The sequence below is a fragment of the Panthera pardus genome, unplaced genomic scaffold (assembly GCF_024362965.1).
Source record: "Panthera pardus isolate Hobbes unplaced genomic scaffold, ASM2436296v1 HiC_scaffold_25, whole genome shotgun sequence".
NCBI classification, from domain to species: domain Eukaryota; kingdom Metazoa; phylum Chordata; class Mammalia; order Carnivora; family Felidae; genus Panthera; species Panthera pardus.
In genome coordinates, this window is record NW_026526821.1 from 16,459,545 (window position 1) to 16,473,220 (window position 13,676).

General features: G+C 48.1%; 1 protein-coding gene across 1 annotated transcript in view; it reads left to right on the top strand.

The window, feature by feature from the left end:
• JPH2 (junctophilin 2) overlaps window positions 1–13,676 on the top strand; it is a 69,026-nt gene that overhangs the window by 23,282 nt on the left and 32,068 nt on the right. The window lies entirely within an intron of this gene.

The following is a 13,676-nucleotide window of genomic DNA, read 5'->3' on the forward strand; positions in this document are numbered from 1 at the left end:
ACCCCTACCCACCCATCCAACTTTCTATCCTTTTACCCACCCAACCCTCTAATCATCCACCTGTCCACCCAACCGCCTGGACACCCACCCATTCAACCACCCATCCACCCCTTATTCACCAGCCACCCATGTTCACTCACCTATTACTTCTATCCGCCAAGCCACCCATCTTTTGATTGATTATTATTATTATTATTATTATTATTTTAATTTACATCCAAGTTAGCATGCAGTACAATAATGATTTCAGGAATCGAATCCAGTGATTCATCCCCTATGTATAACACCCAGTGCTCATCCCAACAGATGTCTTCCTTAGTGCCCCTTACCCATTTAGCTCATCCCCCCTCCCACAACCCCTCCAGCAAACCTCAGTTTGTTCTCTATACTTAAGAGTCTCTTAATGTATTTTTGCTTCCCTTCCCTTATGTTCATCGGTTTTGTATTTTAAGTTCCTCATATGAGTGAAGTCATCTGATATTTGTCCTTCTCTAATTTCACTTAGCATAATACCCTCTAGTTCCATCCATGTAGTTGCAAATGGCAAGATTTCATTTTTTTTGATCTCCGAGTAATATTCCATTGTGTGTGTGTGTGTGTGTGTGTGTGTGTATATATATATATATATATATATATATATATATATATATATACCACATCTTCTTTATCCATTCATCCATCGATGGACATTTGGGCTTGTTCCATGCTTTGGCTATTGTTGATAGTGCTGCTATAAATGTTGGAGTGCATGTGCCCCTTCAAAACAGCACACCTGTATCCCTTGGATAAATACCTAGTAGTGCAATTGCTGGGTCTTAGGGTAGTTCTATTTTTAATTTTTTGAGGAAGCTCCACACTGTTTTCCAGAGTGGCTGCACCAGTTTGCATTCCCACCAGCAGTGCCAACAGGTTCCTCTTTCTCCGCATCCTTGCCAACATCTGTTGTTGCCTGAGTTGTTAATGTGAGCCATTCTGACAGGTGTGAGATGGTATCTCATTGTGGGTTTGATTTGTATTTATTTCCCTGATGATGAGTGATGTTGAGCATTTTTTCCTGTGTCTGTTAGCCATCTGGAGGTCTTCTTTGGAAAAGTGTCTATTCATGTCTTTTTCCCATTTCTTCACTGGATTATTTGTTTTTTGGGTGTTGAGTTTGATAAGTTCTTTATAGATTTTGGATACTAACCCTTTACCTGATATGTCATTTGCAGATATCTTCCGCCATTCTGTTGGTTGCCTTTTGGTTTCGCTGACTGTTTCCTTTGCAGTGCAGAAGCTTTTTATTTTGATGAGGTCCCAATAGTTCATTTTCACTTTTGTTTTCCTTGCCTCCGGAGATGTATTGGGTAAGAAGTTGCTGCGGCTGGCAGAGTCAAAGAGGGTTTGCCAACCTTCTCCTCTAGGATTTCTCTAGCAATCCTCTAGGATTCCTGTCTTACGTTTAGGTCTTTCATCCATTTTGAGTTTCTTTTTGTGTATAGTGTAAGAAAATGGTCCAGGTTCATTTTTCTGCATGCCACTGTCCAGTTTTCCCAGCACCATTTGCTGAAGAGACTGTCTGTATTCCGCAGGATATTCTCCCGCTTTGTCAAAGATTAGTTTGCCAGACGTTTGTGGGTCCATTTCTGCATCAAGCCACCCATGTTAACATCCATCCATGCATTCATTCACCTAGCCACCTCCGTTCACCAAGTCTCCTCCATTTATCCAACCACCCCCATCACCCAGCCATGCTTCCATCCACTGAAACAACGTCCAGTCCCACCCACCTACCCAGTCACGCAAGCACCCATCTATCATCCGTCTATCCGACCCCCTCCAGTGTCCAACTGTAACTTCCACTCACTCAGCTGCTATCACCCATCCATCTACCAGCCCTGTGTCCAGGCACAGCCAGGCACAACCTGTATCCATTCAGCAACCACCCTTTCATTCATGTTCAGATCCCTCCATGTCTTCTCATTGTACTTCGGAAAAGGTTCTAATGTTGTCTTCAAACATTTATAGCTCTTGCTGTGCACATGGCACTATTTTAGTAGTTTATAAATATTGACTCATTTCATTTCCTTAAGGACTTTATAAGATGGGTACTATTTTTATTTACATTTTACAGATCGGCTAAATGAGGCTTAGAGAGATAAAGTGACTTGTTCCAAATCACCCAGGTAGTGAGTGGCTCTTCATAAATCTGGTTCCTACACTTCTATTTAGCCCCCTTCCCTTCCCTTTGCTTTCCTTCCCTTCCCTTTCCTTCTTTCTTTTGAGAGAGAGAGAAAGAGGGTGAGCGGGGGAGGGGCAGAGAGAGGGAGACAGAGGATCAGAAGCAGGCTCCTCTCGCTGTCAGCACAGAGCCAGACCGTGGTGCTCGGACCCACGAACCACAAGATCATGACCTGAACTGAAATCAGGAGTCGGACGCTTAACCGACTGAGCCACCGAGGCGCCCCATCTTGTTGCCCATCTTATTCCTACTCTTCCTTCAGGTCAAGCCTGACTCCCTTAGAGGGCTGATGAAACCCAGTCCCTGTCACTTAACTGCATGGACGTTTTCTTAGAACATCTTGCAATTGCAGCTATATGCTGCTCATGGGATTTGTTTTTAGCCTGCCATTTATAAAGGGCTCCTTATGGGCCGGTCACTGTTCTGAGACCTTTACTTAACTGAGACCTTATATTAACTCACTTAATCTTTGTAACATCTCAAAAAGGTAGGTACTGTTATTATTGCCGTCTCACAAATGTGGAGTGAGCTGCAGGGACATCAGTGGGTGTGACAGGACAGTGGTGAAAAGCATTTGTCTGTCCTGGTGCCCATGACAATCCTGCTGGTGGCTCTAAATGGCCTGGGCTGGAGGCTGTGGCTCTTTGGTCTTCAGGGTTAAGCCAACCTAAGACCAAATCCCGGATCTGTCCTCTGTCAGCTGAGACCTGGGTGGATCAGTTTGCCTGTCCCAGCTTGAGTTTCCCCACCTGTGGTACCGCTGTTTCTTTGTTGTATGCTCTTGGCCAAGTCCGTTTTCTTCTTCAGCCTCCATTGTGTCATCTTGAAAAATAAGGTTAGTCTGAGGGTTCACAAAGACAGTGCAGCTCCTGTGGTTTACAGCCCTGTCACGGGGCGAGTTCTCCTGGGAGCCGAGTTTGAGGTGGAGATCAGGGTACAGCAAGTTTATGGGGAGGACTCAGGATCAACATTTGTGGGGAAGGGAAGGAAGCTGGATTGGGCAGGAGACGCTGGGCTGCAGTGCAGTCCCTACAAAGGCCTCAGCCAACCACGAGGGGTACGCTGCTGTGGAGATGACCTTCAGAGCTGTCCCTAATTGAGGTGAGGTCGCTGGATCTTTACACCCTCTGCATTGGGTGCAGCTACCTTCCAGAAAGGGGTGTGAGGGGCACCTGGGTGGCTCAGGCGGTTAAGCATCCAACTTTGGCTCAGGTCATGACCTCACAGTTTGTGGGTTCAAGCCCCGCATCGGGCTCTTTGCTGACAGCTCAGAGCCTGGAGCCCGCTTCGGATTCTGTGTGTGTGTGTCTCTCTCTCTGCCTCTCGCCCACTCACACTCTGTCTCTCTCTCTCTCTCTCAAAAATAAACAAACATTAAAAAAAGAAAGAAAGAAAGGGGTGTGAGCTGGGGCTGGACGGTTCTGTTCAGCCAAGGGCAATCCCTGGACAGGGCTGACAGCCAGTATCACTCTGAGTGGCCGAGAGGAGGAGAGGAGAAATAAGTCCTTCAGTCCCGAAGGGGAAACTGGGTGGCGCATCACAGTATCTGCCACAGTGTGGGACACCCAGCAAGGGCTCAGTAAGCATTACTAGTCACAGTCGTCATTTAGTGAATTCATTATACAGATGTGGAAACTGAGGCCCAGGAAGGCACATAATATGCCAGAGACCGTCTGGCAAGCAAAGGAGAGAACGAAGGCTTCAGCCCCGACGTTTCTGATTCTAAAAAGCTTTAAACAACACGTCTTGCTATCTCTGAACTTTGTGAACTTTAAATTGCTGTGAATGTGTGAGCAGTTAGTAGCATTAAGACAGAAAGATGGTATTTTTAAATCTTCAGAAAAGTACCCATACTCTCTGCCCAGTTTCCCCTAGTGTTAAGTTCTTACATTATCATGATACATTGGTCAAAGCCAACACTGGTACCTTACTATTTATTAAACTCTAGACTTCGTTTGAATTGTACTGGTTTTTCCACTGCTGTCCGTTTCCTGTTCCTGGGTTCCATCCGGTGTCCAGCATTGCCGTTGTTGTGTCTCTTTAATCTTCTCTGGTCTGGGACAGTTTTTCAGCCTTCCTTTGTTTTTTATGACCTTGACAGTTTTGAGAACTACCAGCCGGGTGTTTTGTAGAATGTCCCTCGGTTTGATGTTTGTCTCATCGTTAGACGGAGGTTATGGGTTTCGGGGAAGAAGAATGTAGAGGTGAGGTGTCCTTATCACATCATATCAGGACACAGGTCTCAACATGACTTGTCACAGATGATGTTAACCTTGATCACCTGGTGTCTTACCATTTCCCCCTTCCCACACTCTGTTCTTTGGAATGCAGACACTAGGTTCAGTCCACACCTCAGAGGGAGAAAGTTCTGGAATGAAGCTCCAGAGGGAGGAGTATCAACATACATTAGCTGGAACTCTTCTGGAAGGAAGATCTGTCCCTTCCTCCAAAGGGAACATTTTAAATTATTACGCCAAGCGTGTATTGTTATGGCAGGCATAAACCAGCACTGTCCTGGGCCACCCTGGGACGTGGCAGAGCTCACAATAGGTAAGAGCTTGGGCTCTTGATTTGGGAGATCATGAGTTAGAGTTCTTGCTCCTCTACTGCAGAGCTGTGTGACTTTGCCCAGATTGCTTCGCCACTCTGAACCCCGGATCTTCTTCCCTCCTAGAGTTGTTTTGAGCAGTAGATGAGCTAATGCCTATAAAACGTCTGGTGCAGAGAAGCCAGGAGCCAAAGCAGTCATGGTCATCATCTAACATGTTTGGTTTGGAAGGTGAGGAAAGGGAAGCTGGGGAAGAAGGAGGGGTTTCCCCTGAGCTCTTCCCTGCTGGGGGCAAAATCTCGCCGTCTCTGCCCCCCTTGCTTTCCCTGACCTCCTTGTCCTTTCTGCCAAATCCTGTGCCCTTGAATGTGACGAGCTCTGTTGGAGCTGCCAGGCCCAGACTGGGAACTGAGTCTTGGGAGTGAGAAGGTAGTATCTGGCTTCTTCTACAAGGTCTGCCAGGAGGGGAGCGCAGGGAAGATTTGGATTCCTCGTGGGTCTAGGGAACACATCCTGTATGCCTACAGGGCTGTTGCCATGTGGGGGGCAGCTCCCTGGCTCCGTTTGAAGCTCAGACTGAATTTCCAATTAAGGGAATCTTTGGGTTAGGAGGGAAAGCAGGGTTGTCTCCCTCACAGGGGTTTTGGTGAGTAATCGAGCTGCAGAGCAACAGGGGGCATCCCCAGCAGCCACCAGACTCCTCGGCCCAGGCAGACCTGGGGTTTCTCTCTGTTGTGGCCTCAAGTTCCTGGTCCTGGGCTTCCATGGATCTTGTCAGCTCAGATTCTAGGATTGGGGTAGCTTTTCCAGGGGGAAGAGAGAAAGTGGAGAAAGCATGTCCCCCTAAAGTGGGCTATGGACTGAAAAAGATTCTAGACCTGCAGTCACCGATAGGGTAGTCTCTCGGTGGCTGCTGAGCTCTTGAAATGGGGCCGATCTGAACTGAGATGTGCTGTTAAGGGAGAAATGCACTTACTGGGTTTTGGAGACTTAGCAAGAAAAAAAGTATAAAATAATCTTATATTGATTTTTCATATTGATTGCATGTTGAAATGATTCTTTAGACATATTGGGCTGGGTAGAATGTATCATTATATTATTATTAAGTTAATAATGTTAGTAACATAATTATTAAATTAATTTCATCTGTGTCATTTTACTTTTTTGAATGTGGCTGTTAGAAAATTTAAAAATTACGTATGTGATTCACATTGTATTTTTATTGGACAGTTTTGCTCTAGACCCATCCAGGGCTCCAGGAGATAGTCCAACCCCTTCCCTGCCCAGATGGGAGAGTCGCAGTAAGAAAGGGACAGAGAAATACCTGTGGCCACTAAGTGGTCGAGGGGCAACTAGCCTCAGGTCTTCTGATTTTGTGGCTAAAAACTTAAAAAAACCTTTTTTTTAATGTTTACTTATTTTTGAGAGAGAAAGAGACAGAGCGTGAGTGGGGGAGGGGCAGAGACAGAGACAGAGACAGAGACAGAATTCAATGCAGTCTCCAGGCTCTGAGCTGTCAGCACAGAGCCTGACATGGGGCTTGAACCCATGAACAGTGAGATCATGACTTGAGCCGAAGTCGGGTACTTAACCGACTGAGCCTCCCAGGAGCCACTAAAAATTCTTTTTGTAATGCCTTTTAAGGTTATAGATCCTGGTGGAGGGAAGCTGGATGTTTGGGGAGTGCCTGAATGTTTCTGGTTGTTATGCCAGCTCTGTGATGATAAATGGCTCCCTTCCATAAGGAGCACAGGGAGTGAGGGGTTAAGAGTGCTGCTTTGGTCTTGTGTTTTGCTTGCTTTATCTTATCTTATCTCCAGACTTCAGTTCTCTCATCTCTAAAAGGAAAATAATGATACTACCTTAAGTCAGAGACTGCACGTGAAGCACTCAGCACAGGACTGGAAGAGGAAGAGCCCAGTAAATGTTAGCTGCTTGGTCATCGTAGTATTCTTGTTCTCGTTCCTGCTCTTGTGTCCCTAGGGCAGAGCCAGGGGCTGGCCCTGCAGGAGTTCTCAGCTGCCGCAGGGCGTGAGGTTTGGAACACCTCAGGTTTTGTGCAGGATGGCATCAGTGTGACCCTGAGGACAGGACCTGCTGAGTGGGCCTGTCTTCTGCTCCTCTGCTCCCCGCCCCCACATCTCCTCCCTGGACTGGCCCTGGAAGTTCCCCAGTTGAGTGTAAGGTTAGACCTGGTTTGCAGGTTCCTGGAGGTGATTTGTCGGGTGAGCAGGAGCGTGTGTGTTATGGTGGCTAAGAGTTCGGACTGTGATGTTGAATGGACCCAGGTTTGAATCTGGGTTCAGCTTCCTATAAGCAGTGTGACCCTAGGCAAATTACCTCACCTCTCTGAAACTCACATTCCTCTTCAGTCAAGTGAGAATTAAATTGAATCCTTCTTCAAAGTGTTGTTGAAGAGAATAAAAAAAAAAGTAGCCCACGTAAAGGGCCTATGTGTTGAAGGCGTGCAAGGTAGTATAAGCTTTACTGTGAATCATGCATCATTCTGTACTAATCTAAGCGTCTTCCCTGAGAATGAAATTTCCCTGAGGGAAAGCCCCATCTTCTGTCACAGTCCTTAGAACTGTGTTTCCGAAACTTGCCCCTTGTGCATGCCACCATCCCAATTCTTGATACATCCCATCCCCTTTCTACTTACTTTCTTAATATCTTTCTTTAAATCAACTTACTTAAAAGTACTTGTATATGTTTATTGAAAAGGAAGACTTCTAATCACTGTTGAAAATGGAAAACCAATATCATGTTCTGAAACAGAGGTCAAACTGTTACTACCAAAGGTGCTTAAACCGGAAGTCTGCTCTCTTTTTGTTAAAGAGAGACATTGGCAAGAGATTGACAGGTATGAAAGACCTATATGCGCCTGGCCAAGGTTTGTCCTAGACCAACAAGACACATGGGTCTGGCCCTGTTTCCGGCTGGGGCTTTGCACCTGCCAACCCTCATTGCCAGAACCACCAGGGTATGCAGACCCAGGGGGAAGAGGGCCAGGCCTTGGACCTGGTTGGACCAACAACCAGGAGGATGTTGGCAATTTGTTTATTTCATTTTCAATTGACAAACATCCATGTAGTCCTTATTTCTGAGGGCCAGGCAGGATCCTAAGTACCTTATGTGTGTTAACTTAGTTAATCCGCAAAACAACCCTATGAAGAAGGTACTATTTTACCACTTTACAGATGAGGAAACTGAGGCACAGACAGGTTAAGTATCTTAAATATAGTCATTCAGCTGAGTAATGGCAGAACTGGGAACTGACACCCCAGAACCAGAAGACCTGGTTCTAGAATGCTCTTAACTATTATCTGACCTTTGGCAGGTTTTCTTTCACATACTGATTAGCACTTACTCTTTGCCAGGTTTGTGCTGGGGCACAGAGCACCCAGTGGACCGGTGTGGTCAGCATCCTCTGGGGACTCATAGCTTAGTGGCAAAGACAGACAGGGCTTCAGCACAGCCCATCGTGGGTTGGAGGGAGGTCCAAGGAAAGAACTGCCCCGGGGGTGGTCTGGGAAAGCTCCCTGCAGGTGTTGGGTGACTCTGGCTGGGAGTTTGCCGGATGGAGAAGAGGGAGAGAAAGGTCGCTTCAGGTAGAGGCACGGAGGTGGGAACGTGTGTGGTGTATTTTGGGAGCAGTGAGTCATGGGGAGCTGGAGCGGGCGGGGAATAGACTGGAGATAAGGCTGGGAAGGCAGCCGAGGGCCAGGGTAGGACGGGCTGTGAATGCCAGCTTGAGGAGTGTCAGACGTGCGGTGTGCGGGCACTGCTCTAGGTGCCCAGCTGAATTCACTCATCTCATGCTAATGGTGGCACATGGAGATTTCTTTAACATGCTTCAGGTCACACGGCTAGTAAGTGCTGGGGCGGAGATTCTGGCCCCAGCGTCTGCATCGTCCTCCACCATACTACCATTTCACATACAGCGAACTTCTCTCTCCTTTTTCTTTTTTCCTTTTCTTTTTTTTACATTGCCCAGAACAACAGACTTGTTAAAATTAAATGATATTCAGAATAATAAAAGATAAAAAAGGAATCAAACCCCTCTCCTACTTCTGTCTCAGCCACACCTCCGGCGTGACCATTGTTAAGCGTTCACTTACAGCCCTCTTCCTCTTACCTATTCTGAGTTTGTTGTTTTCTTTTGCAACGAGGATTACCTCTATAATGGTCTTTAGCTTGATTTTTTGGCTTCATGTGTTTTGAGGAGTTTTTTTTCCTATCTTCTACACATAAATCTTCCCTGTTCTTAACAGCTGCTTACCATTCCGTCGTTTGGAAATACCATGATTTATTTAACCAGATCTCTCTTGAGGGACATTGAAACCATTTCACGCTTTCACACTGACAAAAAAGGCTGTAGTGAACCTGCTTGGACACATACTCTTGCTCACAGAAGAGTAGGCTGGCGAAAGGGATGGCTTAGCCCGTTCCCTTATTCCATCAGGGACATTCGACCGTCCTTGGAATGCATGGGAAATATGATGCCAGCTAACCCGGGTCTTTGCAAGGAACTGAACTCTTGACGTTTACTGTCAAAATGTGAATATGGTGGTCTCTCTCCTCCAGTACTCAAGGATTTACACAAACAAGCAGAAATCCAAACCATTCCTGTCTGATGTCCCCCCACCATATCTGTTCAATAGATATTTAAGAATAATTGTTGGATTGTTAGCCTGCTGGCATGCCCCCCATGTCTCTGCCTGTCCTTGCTTGCACAGATCTGCACTTATGGGTTACAGTCCCAGAAGCAGAATTGCCAATTCAAAAAGAATGTGCGTTTTTATTATTACCAGAGCCCCAGTTAACCTCCTAAGGGGTTGCACCAAATTTATACCCTCCCCCCACCACCAGTAGTGCCCAGGAGGGCGGTTTTCCTCAAACTCTCACCAACACCATGTATCATCAGTCTTTTGCATCCTTGCCAAATTATTTGAGCACAGTCAGGTGTTCCATAAACCCAGTGACCACCATCAACTACCCATGGTCGTAGAGGCAAAAGTTAGCCCTTAGCTTGCCTCTTGAGGTTCCTCCTTGGCCTGGGGTTCCATTGAGGGGGATTAAACTCCCTGCAGAAGGTCTTGAGGATGTTGGAAAGGCCCCTGACACTCGACTCCTGCCTTCCATCACATCCCTCCTTGGAGAATTGCCAGTGGACAAAATCCCTTTGCTCCCAGAGACTGAAGACTGGGGTGAATGGAATGTCCTGAGTTGTCAGAGCTGGTCTCCTGTGACATACAAGAGGCAGCTGTGACTCCAAGGCCGGCCTCTGAGCTGAGTGGTCTGGGGAGACAGAAGACCTTACTTGGGCCCCTGGCAGCAAGAAGATGTTCAAACTATGAGGCAGTGTACTTGGGGGAGCCAGACCTTCTAAGCTTGGAGAAAGGGAAACCAGAGAAAAGACCCAGTGAGCTCCTACCACTCCTCAGAAAAAGCCTGTCAGAACTGGACTTTAGGGAGAACACAGCCCAATGTGCCCATGTCACAGACGGGGAAACTAAGGTCTGGAAAGGGAGAGGCACCCAACCAGGGGCATGCAGTGAACCAGGGGCAGAGGAAAGAGAGAGAGAGAGAGGCATGGCTGGAGGGCTCTGGTGAAATCTCAGTTGACTTCTGGGTCACATTTAACAAATCAACTAGGAAGAGGACAGGGCTCTGGAAGGTGGAAAGGCATGGTTTTATCTCCCCTACCCTTAGCCCTTATAAACTAGGCTTGCAGTCCCGTTCCAGAACCTTTCCAGCTTGATTTTTTAGCCTCAATAGCAGAGTCAGAAAACAGGCCCAACAGCCTGCACGTTCAGGAGAAGAATGCTGCTTTCTTTCAATGCAAGTGTTTCCCCACATCCTGTGAAAGGTCTGACCACACGAAGCCAGTGCTTGGCCCCTGACTCTGGCACTTGAGTGGAGCTCCAGCAGCACAGGGGATGCAGAGGGAAGGCAGTGGCTCGAGGGCTCAGCTCAGGGCTGGGCTGCCTGGGTTCTAGTCCTGGACACTGGCTGGCCGCATGGGCTAGTGACTCCCCTGTACCTCCGTTTCTCTAAGATGGGATCCTGAGAGAACCTGCCTCGTGGGCATATGAGAAGTCAGTGCTTGGCACAGATCAGTGCCCCGTTCCCACCACTGTGTGCCAGGCTCTGTGCTGATGCCCTTTATACACACCATCTCATTTAGTCCTCACAGTGAGGTGCTGTTTATATGTAATAAATAACCCATTGTGTAGGCCAGGAAACTAGCCCAAAGGCCTAAAATAACTGACACAACCAGTCTTTGAATTCTCAGATCCGGACTCTGCCCGCTTAAGCACAGGTGAAAGAGGGGAAGTCCTTCAGCTTCAAATCATTATCCTGCCCATCTGACATTCGGTGCCTGGGCCTTGGCACCTGGCTGGCCTTTTGTATGGCAGAGTAGTTGAGGGGATAGGCTGGGAAGATGGGGAAATTGAGGTTCGAATCCCACATTGTTACATCACTGTGTGTCCTTGGTCCTCTCTGAGCCTCTAGAGAGGCATGTTCCCACCTGTAGAGTGGGGACAGTGTCAGCCTTGCCTCCTAGGTCATGGTGGGGACTAAATGAGGGAGTGTGCTTAGAGGGTTTGTATGGTCTTGGTGCTCAGCAGGTGCTTGGTGAGTAGAGGCCATGGCCAGTTTTATCATCAGAAACTCAGGCAAGCGGAACATGGAGAGGCCAGCAGGCTCTTCCTCCAAGCTCATCTGTCTCCAAGTGCAAGCCCTTTTGCTCCCCTGGGTTTCCAAAGCCCAGTCCAACTTCCACTCGACTTCCTAAGTCCACACCAGTGAGTCCCTGCCATTGGGAGAGGAGTTAAAAATAAAGCCCAGTCTTCAAATCCTTCAAGTAAACACCCAGCTCTCTAAAAATAGTGCCTTTGCAACTGGTCTCCAGAGCCAGGCTGGCCTTGAGGGATAGAACTTGGCGGACCTGGTTCTCACAGTCAGGCAGGCACGGGCCAGGCCTCTATACCACCCCACCTTGCCACCAAGCCTCTGGTCCCAAGGGGGATCCACGTGTCTCCAGCCCCTTTTGCCTGTCTCCACTATCACCAGCCCGGTGCTGGCCACCAGCCCCTCTCGCTGCAGAACTGTAAGGGCCCCTCAGCAGCTCTTCACTCCTCTTGTTGCCCTGTACTCTTCTCTGCACAACAGTTGGAGTGAGCTTTTGTAAATGTAAGCCTGAGCATGCCACTCTGGTAAGCAAAACTTTCCTGGGGCCCTTAGTTTGGGTTCCCCCAAAAGAAGAGCCTGAGGCAGGGATTTGGGTACAGGTAGTTGATTTGAGAGGTGATGCAGGAAGAAGGTAAGAGGGGTAAGTGGGTAGAGTAGAGACAGGGAAGAAGGAAAAGCCAGTCTAAGGGTGTATTGCTGAGGCATTACTACAGGCCACAGGGAATGGATGGGCTGGGACCTTAGTATAGAACACCCCCAGATTGTCACCCGAAGGATGGAGGGTGGGTGGACAAAGCATGGCCCACCCACTCCAGCCCCCCAGTCCCTGAAGATTTCCCCTGGGGGTATAAATCCTTGTCTACTTCCTGGTGTGCTTGCACTTGGGGTGGGGTTGCAGGGGCCTCCTGCAGCATAAGAGTAGGCTCTGGGCAGAAAGCAGAAAGCTGTGCTTGGGTGAGACACCAGCAGTGCCAGGGGAATGTGTGTAACTTCCCTCCACAGCAGCAGGTGAAATTAGGAGAACACTGAGGAGATGTGATATGGGCATCGGGGATGTCTGCTTCTGGGAGAAATTGCAGATTTCTTTCTTTGGCCCATAAGCCCCTTCCTGTCTGGCTCCAGCTGACCCCACCAGCCCCATCTCACGTGCTCTCCCTGTCACCCAGCCTCAGCCACAGTTCCTCCAAAGGGTTCTTCTCTTTTCTGCCTCTGGTCCTTTGCATATACTGTTCATGTTGCCTGAAATGGCCCTTACTCTTTAGCTTGCTAACAACACCTTCTCATTCATCAGGCCTCACTCAGCTCAAATGTTGCTTCCTCTGAGCTCTCTTCTGGTTCGGCTTCCCTGTGTTATGTGCCCCTGCTTCAACTGCAGCCCTCCTGCCATTGTCTGTATCCATCCTGTGTTCTCTGCTAGGTTGTATACTCCTTGAGGGTAGGGGTCCTGCCTGCCGTGTTCACTGCCTGGTACCAGCACCTGTCATGGCACCCAGCACGTAGTGGGGCTCAGGAGGTGTTGCTGACTAAGGTTAGGTCCCAAACATCTCATGATGGGAAGGTCTCAACATCTCCATTTGACTCATTAAAGCTCATTTAAGCCTTCAGATACATTCAACAAATGTTTATTGAGAACCTGTTATGTGTCAGGTAGTGTTCTAGGCTCTTGGGGAAGAAAAGCTAAAGATCCTGACCTTCATGGAGTTGAAATTCTAGTTGAGCAGACAGAAGAAGTAAATTATAGAGCATGGGGTAGGGGGTGAGCCGCCTTGTTACATAAGTGGTCAGGGCAGGCCTCCTTGAGAAAGTGATACAAAGGAGTTGAAAGAATCAGCCGGTGGGATGTCTGGGGGAAGAGCAGCCCAGCCACGTGCGGGCAGAGCCAGGAGGAAGCTCCAAGGTGTGCATGCGCCTGGTGTCCTCTGGGAACAGCAAGGAGACCAGCATGGCTGATGTGGAGTGGGAGAGGAGATCAGTAGCAGAAGAGGCCAGAGAGAATGTGGGGCTGGGGCAAGGACAGGTCACTATATCAGCATGGGAGCCATTGGCCACGTGTGGCAGTTTAAGTTTATGTTAGTTGAAATGAAATAAATCGAAAGCTCCATTCTTAGGTTGCATTGGGCATGTGTCAAGCCCTGGTAGCTACTGCATTGGACAGCACAGACAGAGTCCGTTTCCCCCATTGAAAGCCCTATTGGACAGTGCCTTGGTGGG